The sequence below is a fragment of the Notamacropus eugenii genome, chromosome 1, assembly GCF_028372415.1.
Source record: "Notamacropus eugenii isolate mMacEug1 chromosome 1, mMacEug1.pri_v2, whole genome shotgun sequence".
NCBI lineage: Eukaryota > Metazoa > Chordata > Mammalia > Diprotodontia > Macropodidae > Notamacropus > Notamacropus eugenii.
In genome coordinates, this window is record NC_092872.1 from 195375515 (window position 1) to 195392714 (window position 17200).

The following is a 17200-nucleotide window of genomic DNA, read 5'->3' on the forward strand; positions in this document are numbered from 1 at the left end:
ATTCTGTGTTCCTAGCATGATGCAGCAGAGAGTGAATGAACACTCTTATGATTTTATCCTCAATACAATTGTTATCTTAAGGAGGAAAGAAAGATGCCTAAAAGTTCATGGTTTGGCAAGATCTCAATAGACAGTTCAACAAATGTCCATTAAGTACCCACAGACTATGTACAAGGTACTGTGCTAGGGTGTAATCTTCTCATGGTGACCTTCCCTGATACACTGGCTTCCCAAGTTAGAGGTGAAACCTCCCAAAACATACATGTTTTCACAATTTTCATATCATTCCCCTGACATCATAAAGTAAGTATATGTACAGAAGAGCTATTTATGAAACCTAAATCTCATTAACACCCACATCTCTCTTCCTAACTTTCTGACCCAACACAAGACTCTCCTATACAAGGCTGTCACTTGCAAATAAAAGGTTACATTCTGTTGTTTTTAGTTCAGTGAATATATTTAAGTGAAATGTATTGTCACACATTAGGAGCACATCTGTGAAATCTAGCAAAATGCTTGAAAAACAATTGGAGAGGAGAAAAAAAAAGAAATTTACATGATAATTTTGTTGTATATTTGAAAGGAATAACAAGTTATACATGGTCAATTTGCAGTTCCATGTGCAATCATCTTTTTTTAATTGTACAATGTTATGGAAATGCTTGCTTTATTCCATGTATTAAAGATAAAATTTAATAATGAAAAGAAAAAAAATAATCCTGTTAGCAGACCTCACCACCCACCCTAATTATCTGCAGCCCCTTCTTGTTTCTCCTTCATTCTCAAAGAGGTCCATGACATCAGGAAGATGCCATGACTTGAAAATGAATTGGATTTAAGTGAGAGAGGACTGTGCAAAGTCACCAGTCTCACTTTCTCTTCCAGAGCCATCTGGGTCCAGAGTCAAGATATAGATAAGGACAACTGGTGATGGCCCCCACCCAGCCAAAAAAAAGAATAAAGTTTCTATTGAACCAGATGACTGCTCCATAATGTTCTGTGGCTTCCAGTAATCCACCCTTCACACACAATTGGAGGGCAGCTCCCTCAGAACCTTTGGTTCAAGCAATCCCTCTCTACCCCTGGAACGCTGGGCTGGAGGGGACCAGGTGCACGGGAAGTATCTGAGGGGCTAGTAAAATGAATGCCAACTGCCTCTGCAGGAGCTGTGTCTGTTCACTGATTAATAGAGTTCTTCCCAGCAAGCTTCTGGGTTGGAGCACTCTACCCTGTGTCTAGAGGGTACTGCTGCTCTGGTAATAACAGTTGGGGAGGGGTATGTGAGACAGAAAACAGGGCGAATCAGAAGGGGTCACACCAGCCAAAACCCATAAGCACGCTCACACACGTCCATCTCCTCCCCCTCCACAGCAATAATCACTGCAGCTTCCTAGTCTGTCCCTTGCAGCCCTGACCGTGACAATCTTGGCTATTTAAAGGATGAGTCTGTCTTAGTGCTCAGCACCTAGCAATCAATCTAATGAAGGTGTAGCCTTTTTAAAAATGTAACTGACAGATGTAACAGCATTAACAAATTAACAAAGAAAAAAGGCGAGCTCTGTCGTCTACAACTATCGAATACTATGTTCACATGGAAAAATACGTTCATAAGTTCATCCGTGCCCCCCCCCACAAAAAAAAGTTTGAATAGCTCCTTGTTATCCAGAAACAAAACCCAGACACATTAAGCCAGGATCCACAGCACTCTCTGATTCTGTCCCAACCTAACTGCCTGCTTTAATTCCCTTTATTACACCCATATATGCACCCTTTCGGTCAAAATGACATTGCTAAGAAGCACCATGGGTAAGAGTCAGGAGTATGGGTTCAAACACTGCCTCTGCGGGACTCGGAGTGTGTCATTTATATTCTCAGATTTAGTTTCCTCATCTGTACAATAGTAAAAGCACCTATTTCAGAACAAGGCTGTTGTGAAAATCAAATGAAATAATATAGGAACAGTGCTTTGCAAATCTTAATGTGATCTATAAATACTAATTCACTCCTCTCAATCTTATACTTGAAGTGCCTTCTATGTACAAAGCACTGTAGAAGGCCAGGGGAGAGATACAAGGTTAATTAAGACACTGTCTTATCCTCATGGAACTCACAATCTTGCCAGTCAGAAATCTTTCTCAACTTTATTGCACACACCCCTGCCTCCAGTATAACCAAATCTTTTCTTGATGAGTGAGCATCATCATTAGGAACATCCCAATTGTCCCATTTTCTGTCTCCTTTTTAAAAAAAAAAGGTTTTCTGCTTCTTCCTTCTCCATGAGGCTATTCATTGTCATCTCTCTCCTGCGGTCACTGGTCTTCCTCCAGTGTGTCCCATAACCATTTTAGTTTGCTGCTTTTAATTTTCTTTGGGTTAAGAAATTGGATGACCAAATTCATATGAATCAAAAGAACATTTGATTACTGTCACTAAGTCACTACTCTGGGTTCTCAGATTGGGACAGGATGAGAGAAAACTGAAGATCTAAGAAATGAAGTCCATGACTTTATTTCCAGAAAGCCTGCAGCAGGATTGCTTCTTGGTTCAGCAAGGTCATTGAAAAGTCTGACCTCCAGACTAATGGAGTATTTAATATGATTGTGGAGTAGGGGGAAAGATGTATAGAAAAACAATGGATCCTGCCCATTCTGAAAGAGAAACGAAAAGCTGAAAAGAGCCAGAAAATTCTATATGAGAACCCTGATTCTCCAATTCTTTGAGGCCACTCCCCAATTTTAGCAGGGTCAAGCTCTCCACAGATCACCTGTACTGATTACTTATCATTGGGTGGGGGACAAGGACACTAGAGGAAGCACTTTCTTTTACCTCTCTCTAATGTGCATTTCAAAAAAAAAAAAAAAAAAGACCTGTGATTGCTCTGATGTAGGGAACCTTCTTGTATGAGTTCAGATCGGTATCTTCCATCCCACTTATAGACTTATAGACATGCCTGGGGACACAGAGAGGTTTGACTCGTCCAGGGTCATATGGACACTACATGTCAGAGGAAGGACTTGATGCTGGGTCAGCCTGACTCCAAGGCCAGGTCTCTACCCACCATGTTTGCCTCTCACATACTTGTAGAATGACATATGTTATCATCATCTGTTTTTGTGCCTTATCCTCAAAAATTATCATTTCCATGGGGGAAGGATGGTGCTTCACCTACATTTGCTATGTCTCTCTGGGGCCTACCACAATTCTCTGCACACATTAGAATGTTTGCTGATTGAATGGATGAGCTAATGAATGAATCTGGATCCAGTGACTCATTACCTTTTATGATCAAATATAAATTCCTTTATTTGGTATTTAAGTTCTTAATAACCCAGCCTCTCTAGCCTTCTTAGAATTTACTCCCATCCTCACACTCTATGAACTGGCGCGTGTGTGTGTGTGTGTGTGTGTGTGTGTGTGTGTGTGATGTGGTTTATCCTTTAGGCAGATGATGCTGTAACTTGCAAGTGACTTTGATTTGAGTGAGGGAGAGCTGTGCAAAGTCACCAGCCTCACTTTCTCCTCCAAGCCATCCGAGTCCAGTGACCAGATATAGATGAGGATTACCGGAGATGGCCCTCCGTCTACCTCTAGATCCTTGAACCCAACACTCCTCCCTCATCTGTGTGCCTCTGCATTAATTGTCCTCTATGTGTGTTATGGTCTGGCCCAACAATCCATCCTCTGTATGGTTTTCTTCAAAGGTTTAGCTGGATGCCCAGCTTCTATAGGAGGCCTATGCTGTCTTTAGTTGCTAATGCCTTTCCTTTGCAGATTACCTTCACAGTCACTGTATAAATCTTGTGTGTATGTAACTAGCCATTTACATGTTTTCTTCCCCCATTAAAATGTTTATTTTGTAAGAGCAGGAACTGGTTTTTATCTTTCTTGTTCATCATCAACACTTAACACAATGCCTGATACATAGCAATAAATGCTTTTTGACTAACTCATAGTTTTTAATGAGATAATAATAGAGATCAAGACAGTGGCACTGTGAATATATGAGCAGACTTCTTTTTTTTAGGGCAGAATTTAAATATTTTCACTTGTTCGCAGAAGCCTCCCTTGGAAGTGATGGTGTGAATTACCTTACCTTAGGTCCTCTGGGTAAGTAACTAAACTCCTCTGGGAGGTAACTAAAACAGACCCACCTCACATCCATTTCTGTGTTATAGCAAAGACCATTACGACCAAATCCTACTATACCCACAGACAGCTCCAGATGAATCTAGACCCCACTTCTCAGCTAGTGCTATACAAAGAGATTTAAGGATCTTATAATAAGAAAACAGAACAATGTACTCAATGAACTGGCCTCTCATAAATGAGATATTTTAAATCAGGCTCTAAGGGAAAGACACAGGCTAGGACTTTTAGAAAGTTCATAATTCTGGGACTGGGTTCCAACAGGAAATATTTTACTTACACAACAGCATCAGGAACATTAAAAAAAAAAAAAAAAAGATGACCCTATTTTCCTGAATTGGCATTTTCTGAGCAGAACGTGTTGAGAGGAAAAGTAGAAATCCTGAGCTTTTCTAATCATATGGGAGCCTGCCATATTCCAGACCCGCTACAAAATGAAATCTATACCTAATCTCATTAGGCAAGGGAGATACGACGCCAGATGACACACACGGAATATAAAATAAACCTGCTTTGAGCACTCTGGAAAAAGATACTCTTTAAATATTTCCATCATGCATCACACAGAGACATATAAAAAAATCTGTAAAATTAATTGGTATAGTTGTTTACTTTGTGCTAGATAGATTTATGGGTTTTCTCCATGTCTCTGAGAGTTAGCCGTTGGTTCTGGCTGAGGATATGATGGTGATTGGAGTAAATACTGTATATAAATTAAGTACTCGAAGTGTGAGCAATCCACCACTTTTGAATAATAAATATATTTAATACCCTATTTTCTCATTTAACTATGAAATATGACAGCTCAGGATTTTTGCCAAGAAACTGCTATATTATATTTAATTTATTAACATAAATCAAATGCCCAGAAGGAAAAATGTTGTTTTATAACTTAGCATAGTGTCATGGTGGGGGGGGAGAGGTGGGCATAGCTCATAGGCAGTAGGTCATAGCTACACAATATATGAGTTTTCTGAAGTGATGGAATTTTGACCAATAATCTTGAAATAAACAAATGAACATAAATCAGATGCATTATAAATGGTAGAATTATTCTTGACACCACAAGCCCACCTCCACAATTAATACCCTTAGCTTAACTGTCAAAAATTCAAACTATGATTTATTATTCTTTTTAAATTAAAAAAAAAAACCCATGCCATCTACTGTAAATTTCAGGTATTAATCTTTGTGGGAATGCGTAGGTGTTTCAATACGGCCCCTTGAACAGATTTGCTCTCTTAATTCTTGAAATATTCCAGTCTTCACTTTTGCTTTATGTTGTTCTTACAGAGGATCCTGGTAATTTAGAGACTGTGTTTCAAAATGTGTGTAAGTGTTCCCTTAGGATAAAAATATGTAAAAATAAACCCTAACGTTGGATAGAGGTCACAGAAGCATAGGGCTTAAAGGTACCTCTGGCATCCAAGCAATTGATTTTACAAACCATTGATCCAAGCCATCCATTTTAAAGAGGAAGCAATGGAGATACAGAGAAATACTCCAATTCCTAACAGTCAGGAGTAAAAATCAGGAAGTGACTTTTAATTCTGACTTACTGAAGCTCAAACCTGAATAACCCCCACCACCAGATTTCTCCCCAGGCTAAGTATCACAAGGAAACACTAAGAAATCAGTCTAATTTTATGTATTCTGTATATTTACTGTATGTACTATATGTACTATATGTATTATTTACATAGCCTTCAATGCTATCCTATTCTGCTGACCACCACCAAGTGGTGTGAACTTTCTTCTCTTTTTCCCCCAGATCCCAAATTTATTCCTTACTCTCCACACCTAATAGTTCCTATTTCACTGAGATCAAGCACAGACCACAGAATCTCCCACAAATCCTATCCTTGAACTCCACTCTTTCAAATTTTCCAAGATCTTCTCTTTTTCTACAATCCCAGATACAGCAGTGTTCATAATCTTAAAAATAATGGAATCCCACTAGCTGAGCCCTTGGTTCCCTCTCCCCTCTCTGCCTCCTCCAAGATCTTGCTTTAATGATCATACCCTCTCTCCATCTCATCTATCTTGAATCTCTTTTCTCCCCAGAAGGGGCAGTTATGTATAAAGTTCTGGCCTTGGATTCAGGAAGACCTGACTTCAGTTTTCATCTCCTATACTTACTTGCTGTGTCACCCTTAGCTAGAGCATCAGTGCAGGAGTCAGGAGGACCTGAGTTCAAATCTCACCTCAAACACTTGACACTCACTAGCTGTGGGACCTTGGGCAAATCACTTAACCCCAATTGCCTCCTCCTGGGTCATCTCTAGTCATCCTGATGAATATCTGGTCACTGGATTCAGATGGCTCTGGAGGAGAACTGAGGCTGGTGACCTGCACAGTCCTCCCTCACTCAAAACAAAGTCAAGTGAAAGTCATATCATTACTTCTCTGATGGCATGGTCTTCAGCCATGAAGGACAAACACACACACCCTTAGAAAGTCACTTAAAAGTTTTGTGTGCCTCAGTGATGGAGCTGGACTCAGTGACCTACAAGGGCCCTTCCTACTTCAAATCTATACTCTTTCATATTTACCTACAGATATACTCAGGCCAACCTAATTCCAAAAAAGGCTTTCTTCAAATCCTCTAATCTTATATTCATTCTCTCTCCAATCATGGACAAAGTTTTTTTAAAAAATAAGTTTTTATTGATTTTTTCTATTTCTTACATCTCCATTTGTATTCAAATACCCTTTTTCTTACTCCCAGAGAACCATCCCATAGGACAAATAGTATTTTTAGAGGAAAAAAACATTACCAGAACTAATCAGTACACTAAAAACGTATGAAACGTATGTAGTACATAACACCTGTGGATCCCCACCTCTACGAAAGGGTAAGTGGGAGGTATCTTCTCATATATCTTCATTTAAGTACTGCTTAATTTTCATAATTTATATAACATTTGCTTTTTGCTTGTTGGTGTGCAATGGTTTTTTCTATTTACATTGTGGTCACTGTGTATATTTCTTGGCTTTGTTTACTTCTTTCTACATCAGCTAAAATAGATATCTCCACGCTTCTCTGTCTTCATCACATACATCATGTACCACAATTAATGGGCATCCACTTTGTTTCTAATTCTAACCTATCACAAAAAGTGGTTCTTGCAATATTTTGGAATTCATGGAAACCTTCTTCTTATCCATAGTTTCATTAGGGTATAGTATAAGCCCAGTAATGGAGTCAGTAATGATTCAAAGGGTATAAACATTTTAGTCACTTCAGCTGCATAATTACAAATTACTTTCCAAAATGGTTGTAACATTTCACCGCTCCACCAACAATGTATTCGCGTAAGCCTGTTCTTCCACAACACCCCCCAACACTGACTACTGTCATTTTTGTCATTTTTACCAATTTGTAGGGTGTGAGGTAAAACCACAAGGTTATTTTGATTTGCAATTCTATTGTTAGTAATCTGTAACACTGTATGACGTGGTTGTGAATATTTTGCAATTTTGAGCAGACTGTTCATATCCTTTGACTATCTATTGGGGAATGTATGTATTTATTAACTGTTTTCTATCTCAGGTACCAAACCCTTAACAGAGGAAATCTGACAGGCTCTTTCCCCTATTCTACAACTTGCCTACATATTCTAAATGCATCATTGTTGTCTATGCAGAAGTTTTTTGGTTTCAAGTTATCTATTTTCTCCTTTATAATTGCCTCCCTCTTTTCTGGGGCAGCGAGGTGGAACAGTATAGAGAGTGCTGAACCTAAAGTCAGGGAGACTCATCTTCCTGAGTTCAAATCTGGTCTCAGACACTTACTAGTTATGTGATCCTGGGCAAGTCACTTAACCCTGTTGACCTCAGTTCCTCATCTGTAAAATGAACTGGAGGAAGAAATGGCAAACCACTAATTCAGTATCTTTGCCAAAAAAAAACCCAAATTGGGTCACGAAGAGTCATACATCACTGAAATGACTAAATATTAACATTTTAAGAATATATATCTTCTAATACTATTGTACTATAAGAAATGATGGGCAGCCTGGTTTCAGAAAAACCTGAGATTTATATGAACTGAGGCAAAGTAAAGTGAGAAGAACCAGGATATCACTGTATACAGTAACAGCAACCATGAAAGACTTAGCTACAATGATCCAAGACAGTTCCAGAGGACCCATGATGAAAAATGCTCACCTCCAGAGGGAGAGCTGATGACCTTAGCACAAACTGAAGCATACCTTTTCTCACCTTCTTAGGTTTTTTATGTGCTTGCTTTTACAACATCATTAAGAGAGAAATATGCTTTGCATGATGAAAAAGAATACACCTCCTACCCTTAACTGGGAGAAGTATATATATGATCTGTTTCTCTTCTAATTTTTAATAGCATGATTTTTAATATTAAGCTTGTGTATCCATTGAGGATGTCCTGACGAATATGGTTTAAAGGTACTGGTCTAAACCTAATTTCTGCCTGACTAATTTCTCCCAGTAGTTTTTTTTTTTAAATCAAATAAGGAGTATTTTCCTGGGTAATTTATGTTGTCTGCTTTATCAAACATTAGATTATTGAATTCTAGTGTTGCTCACTCTCCCTTGTCTAGTGTGTGTCGATGAACTATCTTCTCCATTATTTAACCAATGCCGAAAAGTTTCAACAACTGCTAGTGTCTAATATAGTTTGAGATCTGAAGTTATTATTCTTTATTTTTATTTTTTCATAATTTTCATATATTCTAGATCTTTTGTTTTGTCAAATGAATTTTGTTGTTACTTTTATCACTTTCTATTAAGTGTCCCCTTGGTGATTTGATTGATAGAGCATTAAAAGTATGAATAAATTTTGATAATGTCATTTTTTAATATTGGCATCGCCTAACCATCACAGACAAGCAATGCAAAAAGTAATTGCTTGAGGCAGCTAGGTGAAACAGTGGATAATTGAGCTGGACTTGGGAATCAGGAAGATTCAAGTTAAAATCTTACTGACTGTGTGAATGTGGGCAAGTCACTTAACCTCTGTTTGCCTCAGATGTCTCAATTGTAAAATTGGGATAATAATAGCACCGTACCTGACAGTGCTGTTGTGAAGATCAAATTAGATAATATTTGCAAGAGTTTAGCATAGTGCCCAGAATATACTAAGAACTTAATAAATGCTTATTTAAAAAATTGTAATATGGGATGGCTCTTTACGAAAATGAGGGATACATGGTCATGCATGAAACAGAAAGTATCAATAAAAACTTAAAAGGAAAAGTAAGAGTTTCCTTATGCCACTAATTCTTACTCCTCCCTTATCCCCTTGTAATCTGGTTTCCCACCACCCTGTTCAAAACTGCTCTCAGAGACCTGGAGCGACAGGAAATAAACAGACAAATTCAAGATATATGTAAACAGAAACTATGCCATATACAAAATTTGTTTTATGCCAGTACTGTACTTTCCTCTCCTGTTCTTTTAATGACTTATTCTCTACACTCTAATGTTCATGACCTAAAGTTCTATTCTGGAATAGAATTGATTCGAATGAGCATTTTTAATTATCCACCATGTGCCAGGCACTGTACTAAGCATTTTATAAATTACTTATTTGTTCCTCCACTTTTTTCTATGATAGATCTCAACAATCTCATTAATTCACGAAAATCTAAGAAATCCATAGTTTCAGGGAACCTCAGAGATGACACCATACCTGCTTAAACAAGGATCTTCTCTATAAAGTGTCTAATAAAGAAGTCATCCTGTCTTCACTTGAAAACTTCCAATAAGGGAAAATTCACTACTTCTCCAAACAGCCCTTTTGAGTTCTGTATAGCTATTAGGTTTATATCGAACCTAAATTTGTCTTCCATACAACTCCCCTCCCCTGCTCCTAGTTCTCGGATACCTGCTTTTGGGGGCTAGGCAGATTAAATCCACACAATATCCCTTCAAATATCTGACTATAGCTACCTTGTCCACTCTTCACTATATTGTCTACAAACTAAACATCTTCAGTCAGTCTTCATATGACATGTTCTTGAGATTCTGCGCTACCTTGGCCCCCACCTCTACATACACGCTAACTTATCAAGGAATGTTACTCTTAAATACGGTGCCCAGAACGGGACACTGCAGATGTGGTCTGACCATGGCCAAGGACTAGTCCTAAAACAATGCCTTTCCATATAGCCTACAATACCATTAATTTTTCTAACTGCTCTGTGGAAATGTTGAAATATACTGTGTTGGTAGTCTACTATAACCCCATGTTATCGTTTTTCTTAAATGAATTAAATTCTAGCTATATTTCCCCTCATCTTATTACTTTACTTATAAAACTGATTTTAACCTAAATGTAATCTCTTACATTTATTCTTACTATCAATCAATCAGTAATATTTATTAAGCACCTACTATGTGCCATGCACATTTAGCCAGCCTAAATGCTGGGTATAAAAGAGGCAAAAGACCCTCAAGGAGCTCACAATCTAATGGGGGGGGGGGACAAGTTTTAAACAAATGTATACAAACAAGCTACATACAGGATAGATAGGAAATAATTAACAGAGGGAAGGAATTTGAATTAAAAAGGAGTTGGGGAAGTTTTCTGTGGAAGAGTTTTTAGCGGGGACTTAGAGATAGCCAGGGAGGTCAGTAGACAGAGCAAAAGGGAGGAAAGCGTTCCAGTCATGAGAGGCAGCCAGAGAAACTGCACAGAGCTGAGAAACTGTGGAACAGTCAGGAGGACATCAGCGTCACTGGATCAAAGAGTAATTGGTAGAGAGTAAGGAAGAAACAAAGAGGTCTAAGGGGCTAAGTTATGAAGAGCCACACAGAGCATTTTGTATTTGATCCTGGAGATGATGGGAAGCCACTGGAATTTACTGAGTACAGGGGTGACAAGGTCAGAACTGCAATTTAGGAAAATCACTTTAGTGACTGAATGAAGGATAGTTTGGAGAGACTGAGACTGACTGAGGCAGGCAGATTCACCAGCAGGCTATTGCAGTAGTCCAAGCATGATCACGAGGGCCTGGACCACCGAGGTGATGATGTCAGAGGAGAAATGGGGGCTTATTTGAGAGATGGTGCAAAGGTGAAATCAACAAGCCTTGGCAACTCATTGGACACAGGGCATGAGAAGGATGACTCCAAGTTGTGAGCCTGAGGAACTGGAAAGGATGGTGTGGCTTTCTATAGTAATATAGAAGGTAGGAGGAGAGGGGGAAGGTTTAGAGAGAAAGATAATGAGTTATAATTAATTGTCTTCCATTCACTCCAAAATTCTAGCCTCTTAAAACCTTTGTGGTTCTAGATTTTGTTTCAACACAGTTAAGTACTCTTTCTTTCTCTCAGCCTGGTGCCATATTCACATTTAAGAATTATGCCATTTCTTCCATTATCCCAATCACTGATTTTAAAAAATTGTGTCAAAAAGCAAAGGACAAAGCACAGATGCCCAAAGCTCTCTATTAGAGACTTTCTTTTAGATTATCTATCTCATCTACAGATCTTGTATCTCTGGTCTTCTGAGATACCTCTATCTGAAAATGCTCATGGAACATTTCCACCTGTATGTCTTTTCAGTTCCTCAAATGCAACCTGTGTACAGACAAGCTAATTTTTAATCTTTCCCTCTAAACCTGATGGCACTCTCAATGTCCAAGGTGATCCCATTTTCCCAATCTCCCAAGGACAAAACCTTGGTGTTCTCTCTGACTCTACCCTCACATCCTACATCCAATCAGGTGTCATATAATTCCTGCTCACTCTACCTCTGTAGTATTTCTTGAACATCTATAGATTGGAAACTTCTAGAGAACAGGGATTGTTTCATTCTTTCTATTTGAAATATTTTTTCTATATTTCCATAGAAATATTTCTATTTCTCAGTGTCTGGAACACTGTAGGAATTTAATAAACGCTTATTTATTCTCTTTCTCTGTGTGTGTCCCTGTTTCTGTGTGTCTCTCTCCATGTCTATCACACACACACACACACACACACACACACACACACACACACACGCACCCCACCATGACTCTAACAAAAGAACCCTCATCACCAGCCTCCTGGATTTACACAATAATCTCTTAATGTATCCCTTAAACACTTCCAGACAAATCTTTCTTTCGCAAAGAGTCCTATTACACTCTTGCTCAAAATGAGTTAATGACTCCCTGTTGCCTATCACAGAAAGCTAAAATTAGCTAGTCTAGAAAGGCAAGCACAATATGGTGGAAGGACTAACAGGCTTTGAATCAAGGAATACGAGTTCAAATTCTGACCGTGCTGGCTACAGGCTATGTGAAGTGGAGGAGTCATTTTGCACTTTTCTGTGCTTTTATTTTCTCTTTGTATAATGGGGGCATTGAATTATTTGACCTCTAAGATCCCTTCTAACTCTAAATCCTGTCATTCTACCTCTCTGCCTTATTTTATGACATTTTTTTACATTTACTTTTCTCTGCAGCTTACTACTTGCCAACCCAGTTTCCTTCCTTTCTGCCTTTCCTCCTATTGTCTATGCCTATAAAGATTTCTCCACCAACTGAAATCTTGCCAATACTCTAAAGGCCAACTCAAATACAATCTCATTTATAAAGGGAAAAATTCAGCTGCCACTCTTGGAGGCTTCTCCTTGGATTTGTCTATATGTCTTTGTGTCCATGCCTTTGGGGAGGGAGATTGATGAATGATGAGTGAGTGAATGAATGTAATGTCAAATCTAGAAGCTATATTTCTGTAGCAAATCAGGAAGACAGTATGGTGATGGTATGACTAGAACATAATTCATCAAAAAAAAATCATGAGGTTATATGGTAGACTGCCAATACAGAATAAATTCAATATTATCATGGAGAACTCAAAAAAAGAATGGAATTTTAGGCTACATCGAAAGTCATAGTTTCCAGGAGATAATAGTGTCCCTAGGCTTTGCCCTGGTCAGACCCCACCCTCAAATATCAGTCAGTACTAATTTCCTGCCCCCCACCCCCACCCTGGACTTAAAAGCATACATTTGCCTCTCTCTTAAGTACTTTGCCTGTTGCCTGTAGCTGTCGTTTAGTTGTATCTGACTTCATCCATGAGTTTTTCTTGACAAAGACACTAGAGTGATTTGCCATTTTCTTCTCTAATAGGTTCCTACCATAAAGATGAGGAATTGAGTCTAATGGAGTTAAATGACTGGTGAAGGGTCACACAACTAGTAAGAGTCTAAGGCCACGCTGAACTCATTTTCCTGGCTTCAGGCCTGACGCTTTGCCCAATATACCACCTAGCTGCCCCTTGGTATTCTACTATACTTTGTCTGTTTTCTGATATATTATAGTTATTTATGTACAACACCCACTTCTAAATTAAGTTACATGCTATCAGGAATTGTGTATTATGTAGTAGTAACAGCGCTCTATACAAAGTAGCAACCAGAATTCTGACTTCTAGCTGAGTGCTTTGTCTGACAATCAGATGAAATGGATGAGAAATAGCCTAAAAACACACATTATATAGAGATAGGAATATTTTAGTGATTTAATTAGCATGATTCTTCAATTTCAGGAAAGAGAAGTATTAAGTTAAAGGGACAATTCCTATAGAGTTTAACTAAGAGGAGAGTCTCCTCACTCTCCAACTCTGAGTAGAGGAATTAATTTGGGGCAGGATGGAGGTTGAAAACAAGTGACTCTGTCTAGAATTATAACCCAAGGAATGGATCAGCTCAGCAATCTCCCAGACTTCTAGCACTGGACACAACCATGATACTCTCCCATCCCATCCATAAAAGGTAGACAAGCACCACTGCTAGAAGAAACATTCTCTTTAAAATAGAAAATAGCAGATGTGAAGAAGGGACTCCTCCTGGTCTCTGTACTGTTTTTGCTTAAAAGGGAGAGCTGACCTGAATGGTGATTTGTCCAATGATTTCTGAAGCCCTTATGTTACATACACGTAAAGACTAAAGTTTCCCAATTAGACTTTAGAATAAAAATATGTTATTTAATTAAATAAACATTGATTAAGCACCTACTACTACTACTACCACCACCATCACTACCACACCTTTAATTGTGATGATAGCAAATAGTTGATACAAATGTGCTCTGAAAATCTGAATTCTAAACACCCATACATGTGGGTCAGTCAATTGCATCTGGTGCTTTCTGGACCTCATGCCTTTCAGTCTCTCAGGAGCTTTGTGGGCATGCTGAGATGAAATAAAAAAATATGGCTTCAGCATCCCTGAAATTTTTTATTCCTCTTTTTTAAAATCCACAGGTCTGATGCTTCTGGTACTTAATTGTACCAATATCCAGCAATTGCCACCTCTCCTTTAGCAAACATCTCTTCTCATGGTACTATGGAAAACGATACTTAAGCATAGGGGAAAAGCTAAGAACAGTTACGGGGACGGGGACACACACACACACACACACACACACACACACGCAAACAGAAATACCCAGAAGCAACCCCAGTGCTGTCACCTATTGTAACAAGATTGATTTGTAGTGAAATAAAAGATAATGCAATACAGAGGAAATAACTTTTGCTTCCTCTGAGAATGTTTGATGTTGTCAACTGAAACTCGACTTTCCCTCTTCTGTTTGCCACAGTACACAGCTGTCTAATCACAGAAAGACTCCTATATAAGCAAAGACACGAGGTACAAACCGATCACTTTCAACGCCAGGAGCAAACATTTGCAAACCCTCCCCTCCATCAGCTCTCCACTTGCTCCATCCGCCAAGACAAACAAAGCCAGGGATGCAGTCTATCAGCATATAAACTAGGCGGTCCTCATGGTATATATCCAGATAGAGTTACTCATTATGGTTGGACTACCAGGGATGGGGACAGAAACAAGGAAGACAGGACAGGACAGCACTTTCTCCTTTTTTATTCTCCACAATATTCAGAAGCTCTAGAATTTCCAGCCTCTGCTATTTCAGGAACAAGATTTTTCTAAGAAACAATCTAATAACTAGGTGGCATGTGGTGCTTCGATGGCATTTTAGATCTTGTAACATCAGAAATAAAACATTCTGTCTTGGCTGTTGTCACAGGATGACATGTTGGTGGTGCTATTTTAACAAGGGGGTGATCAGAAACAGAGGTACTGGGGGCTCTGACAAGGTCTCTGGCACAATTTCATGTGTCTGTACGTAATGATCACATAAAGCCACGACAGTGTAAATTATTTAAAATGTTGAGTTCTGTTCTGCTCATTTGTAATCCTAATAATACCATCTTCTCAGGGAACTGCTATCATATCGTAATGTGTGCCAATGGGCGGTCAGCAGCTTCCATCTCTAGCACACACTCAAGTCTCTGATAGCTAGGGATTTGCAGATGATTATAACTTTTGCTCTACATATCAATGCTACCGACAGGCAAATCCTATCCATAGAACAGCCTACATGATTAAAAAAGGCACATTTGACATGGGAAGTATGGAAAGCCATTTTTATGGCAGTTGTAACAAAAAGTGAAATGTCTCCTTTGTGCTTAAAAATAGTGGGCGCCAGGGTTGCTGTAATTTTTCTAATCATTCTCCAGGAGAAACCAGGCACGATGCTTTGCATCGGGGAGGGCTTTCCAAATGCAAGTTGGTTCAAGAGGAGAGATGTGATTCAACTTTGGGTGGGGCTCACCGATAATTTATTTTTAAGAAATACTCTCAACTACAAGCTTCCCACTGATGACCACCCCCACCACACACATACATCCCATTTGTCAGAGACCAAGCAAAAGCAACATGGCTTGACAGCAGCACGTTCATTAAAAAGAACAGTAGCAGCACCTTCTCAATTCGGCTCATCTCTTAGTCTCTAGGCAAATGGAATTTATTACTTATAGCTTGTTGGGATTTATGAATTATTTATAAAATAGGTCTATGACTCCAGATTCTTAAAAGAAAAACACAGTAATATAGTCATTGTTACCCACAATTACACTTCTATCAGAGATATCAAAGAAATCTTTGGTAACACATTGTAAGTTGAAGATGGAATAATGTTTGTAAAAATTTCAACCTTAAAGCATTATTTGGAATCTTTTTATGGAATATATGTGGAGGAGCACAATATACATACATATATATGAGTGTATGTATGAGTGTTTATAAAACACACATATATACATATATATACATACATGCATATATATACACACATATATACATATATATGTGTGTATATATATATAAACAAACTTGCCTCTTTAGTCTAGAATGACTCAATGCTAGGAAACACATTCCTTACAATGAATACTGCCAATTTTGAAATATACTACAAAAACTATATACACACATATACACACGCCACAAAAGATATAATCCAACACAATGTGGAGGCTCCATGAAGTCATTCATTCTTTCTTATAGAAAGCTGCTTCAATGAATTATCTGACTTACAGTATACATACATACGCACAATGCATATACATACATACACACATAAATGTGTGTATATATATATATATATATAAACATATACTCTTGTATATGTATAAACTTGTCTCTGTAGTCTACAATGATTCAGCCAGTTAGATGCTAGAAAAAATACTTCTGAGCTTGAATACCCTGCCAGTTTTGAAGTATACCACAAAATTCTGCCTATCAGTTAGTATGTAGAAAACAGACAAAATAATACTACAAACTAAAAAACAAAAATCACACTGACTTTAAATATTAAATGTGGAACTAGACAGACATGGAATCAGTTGCTAATGGCCAACCAACGTTTTTAGGTAACCTGTTTTGGTTTAATTTTCTTATCTGCACCTATTACAGCCCATTACATACTTGCTTGTTAGCTGGAAACTGAAGTTATTTTCTGTTCATTTTCAGGGAAATTAATATTTCTGGTTCTGCCTATCACAGTAATCTCTGCCAAATAAGATCAGCAGTCAGGATCCTTAAGCCAGGTAAAAACTATGCTGTAGATGCTCTCACATAAACATACCTCAACAACTACATTCTTCCATTGAATCAGTACAAAGTCTAGCTCTAATATAAAGAATATTTTGCGTTCCTGTGACGGGACTATGAGCAATGCCTAATAGATTTATATATTACATTGAAGCACTT

The 17200-nt window shown here is 38.3% G+C and overlaps 1 protein-coding gene across 10 annotated transcripts in view; it reads right to left on the reverse strand.

The window, feature by feature from the left end:
* Positions 1-17200, reverse strand: part of GFRA1 (GDNF family receptor alpha 1) — a 292085-nt gene that overhangs the window by 203736 nt on the left and 71149 nt on the right. The window lies entirely within an intron of this gene.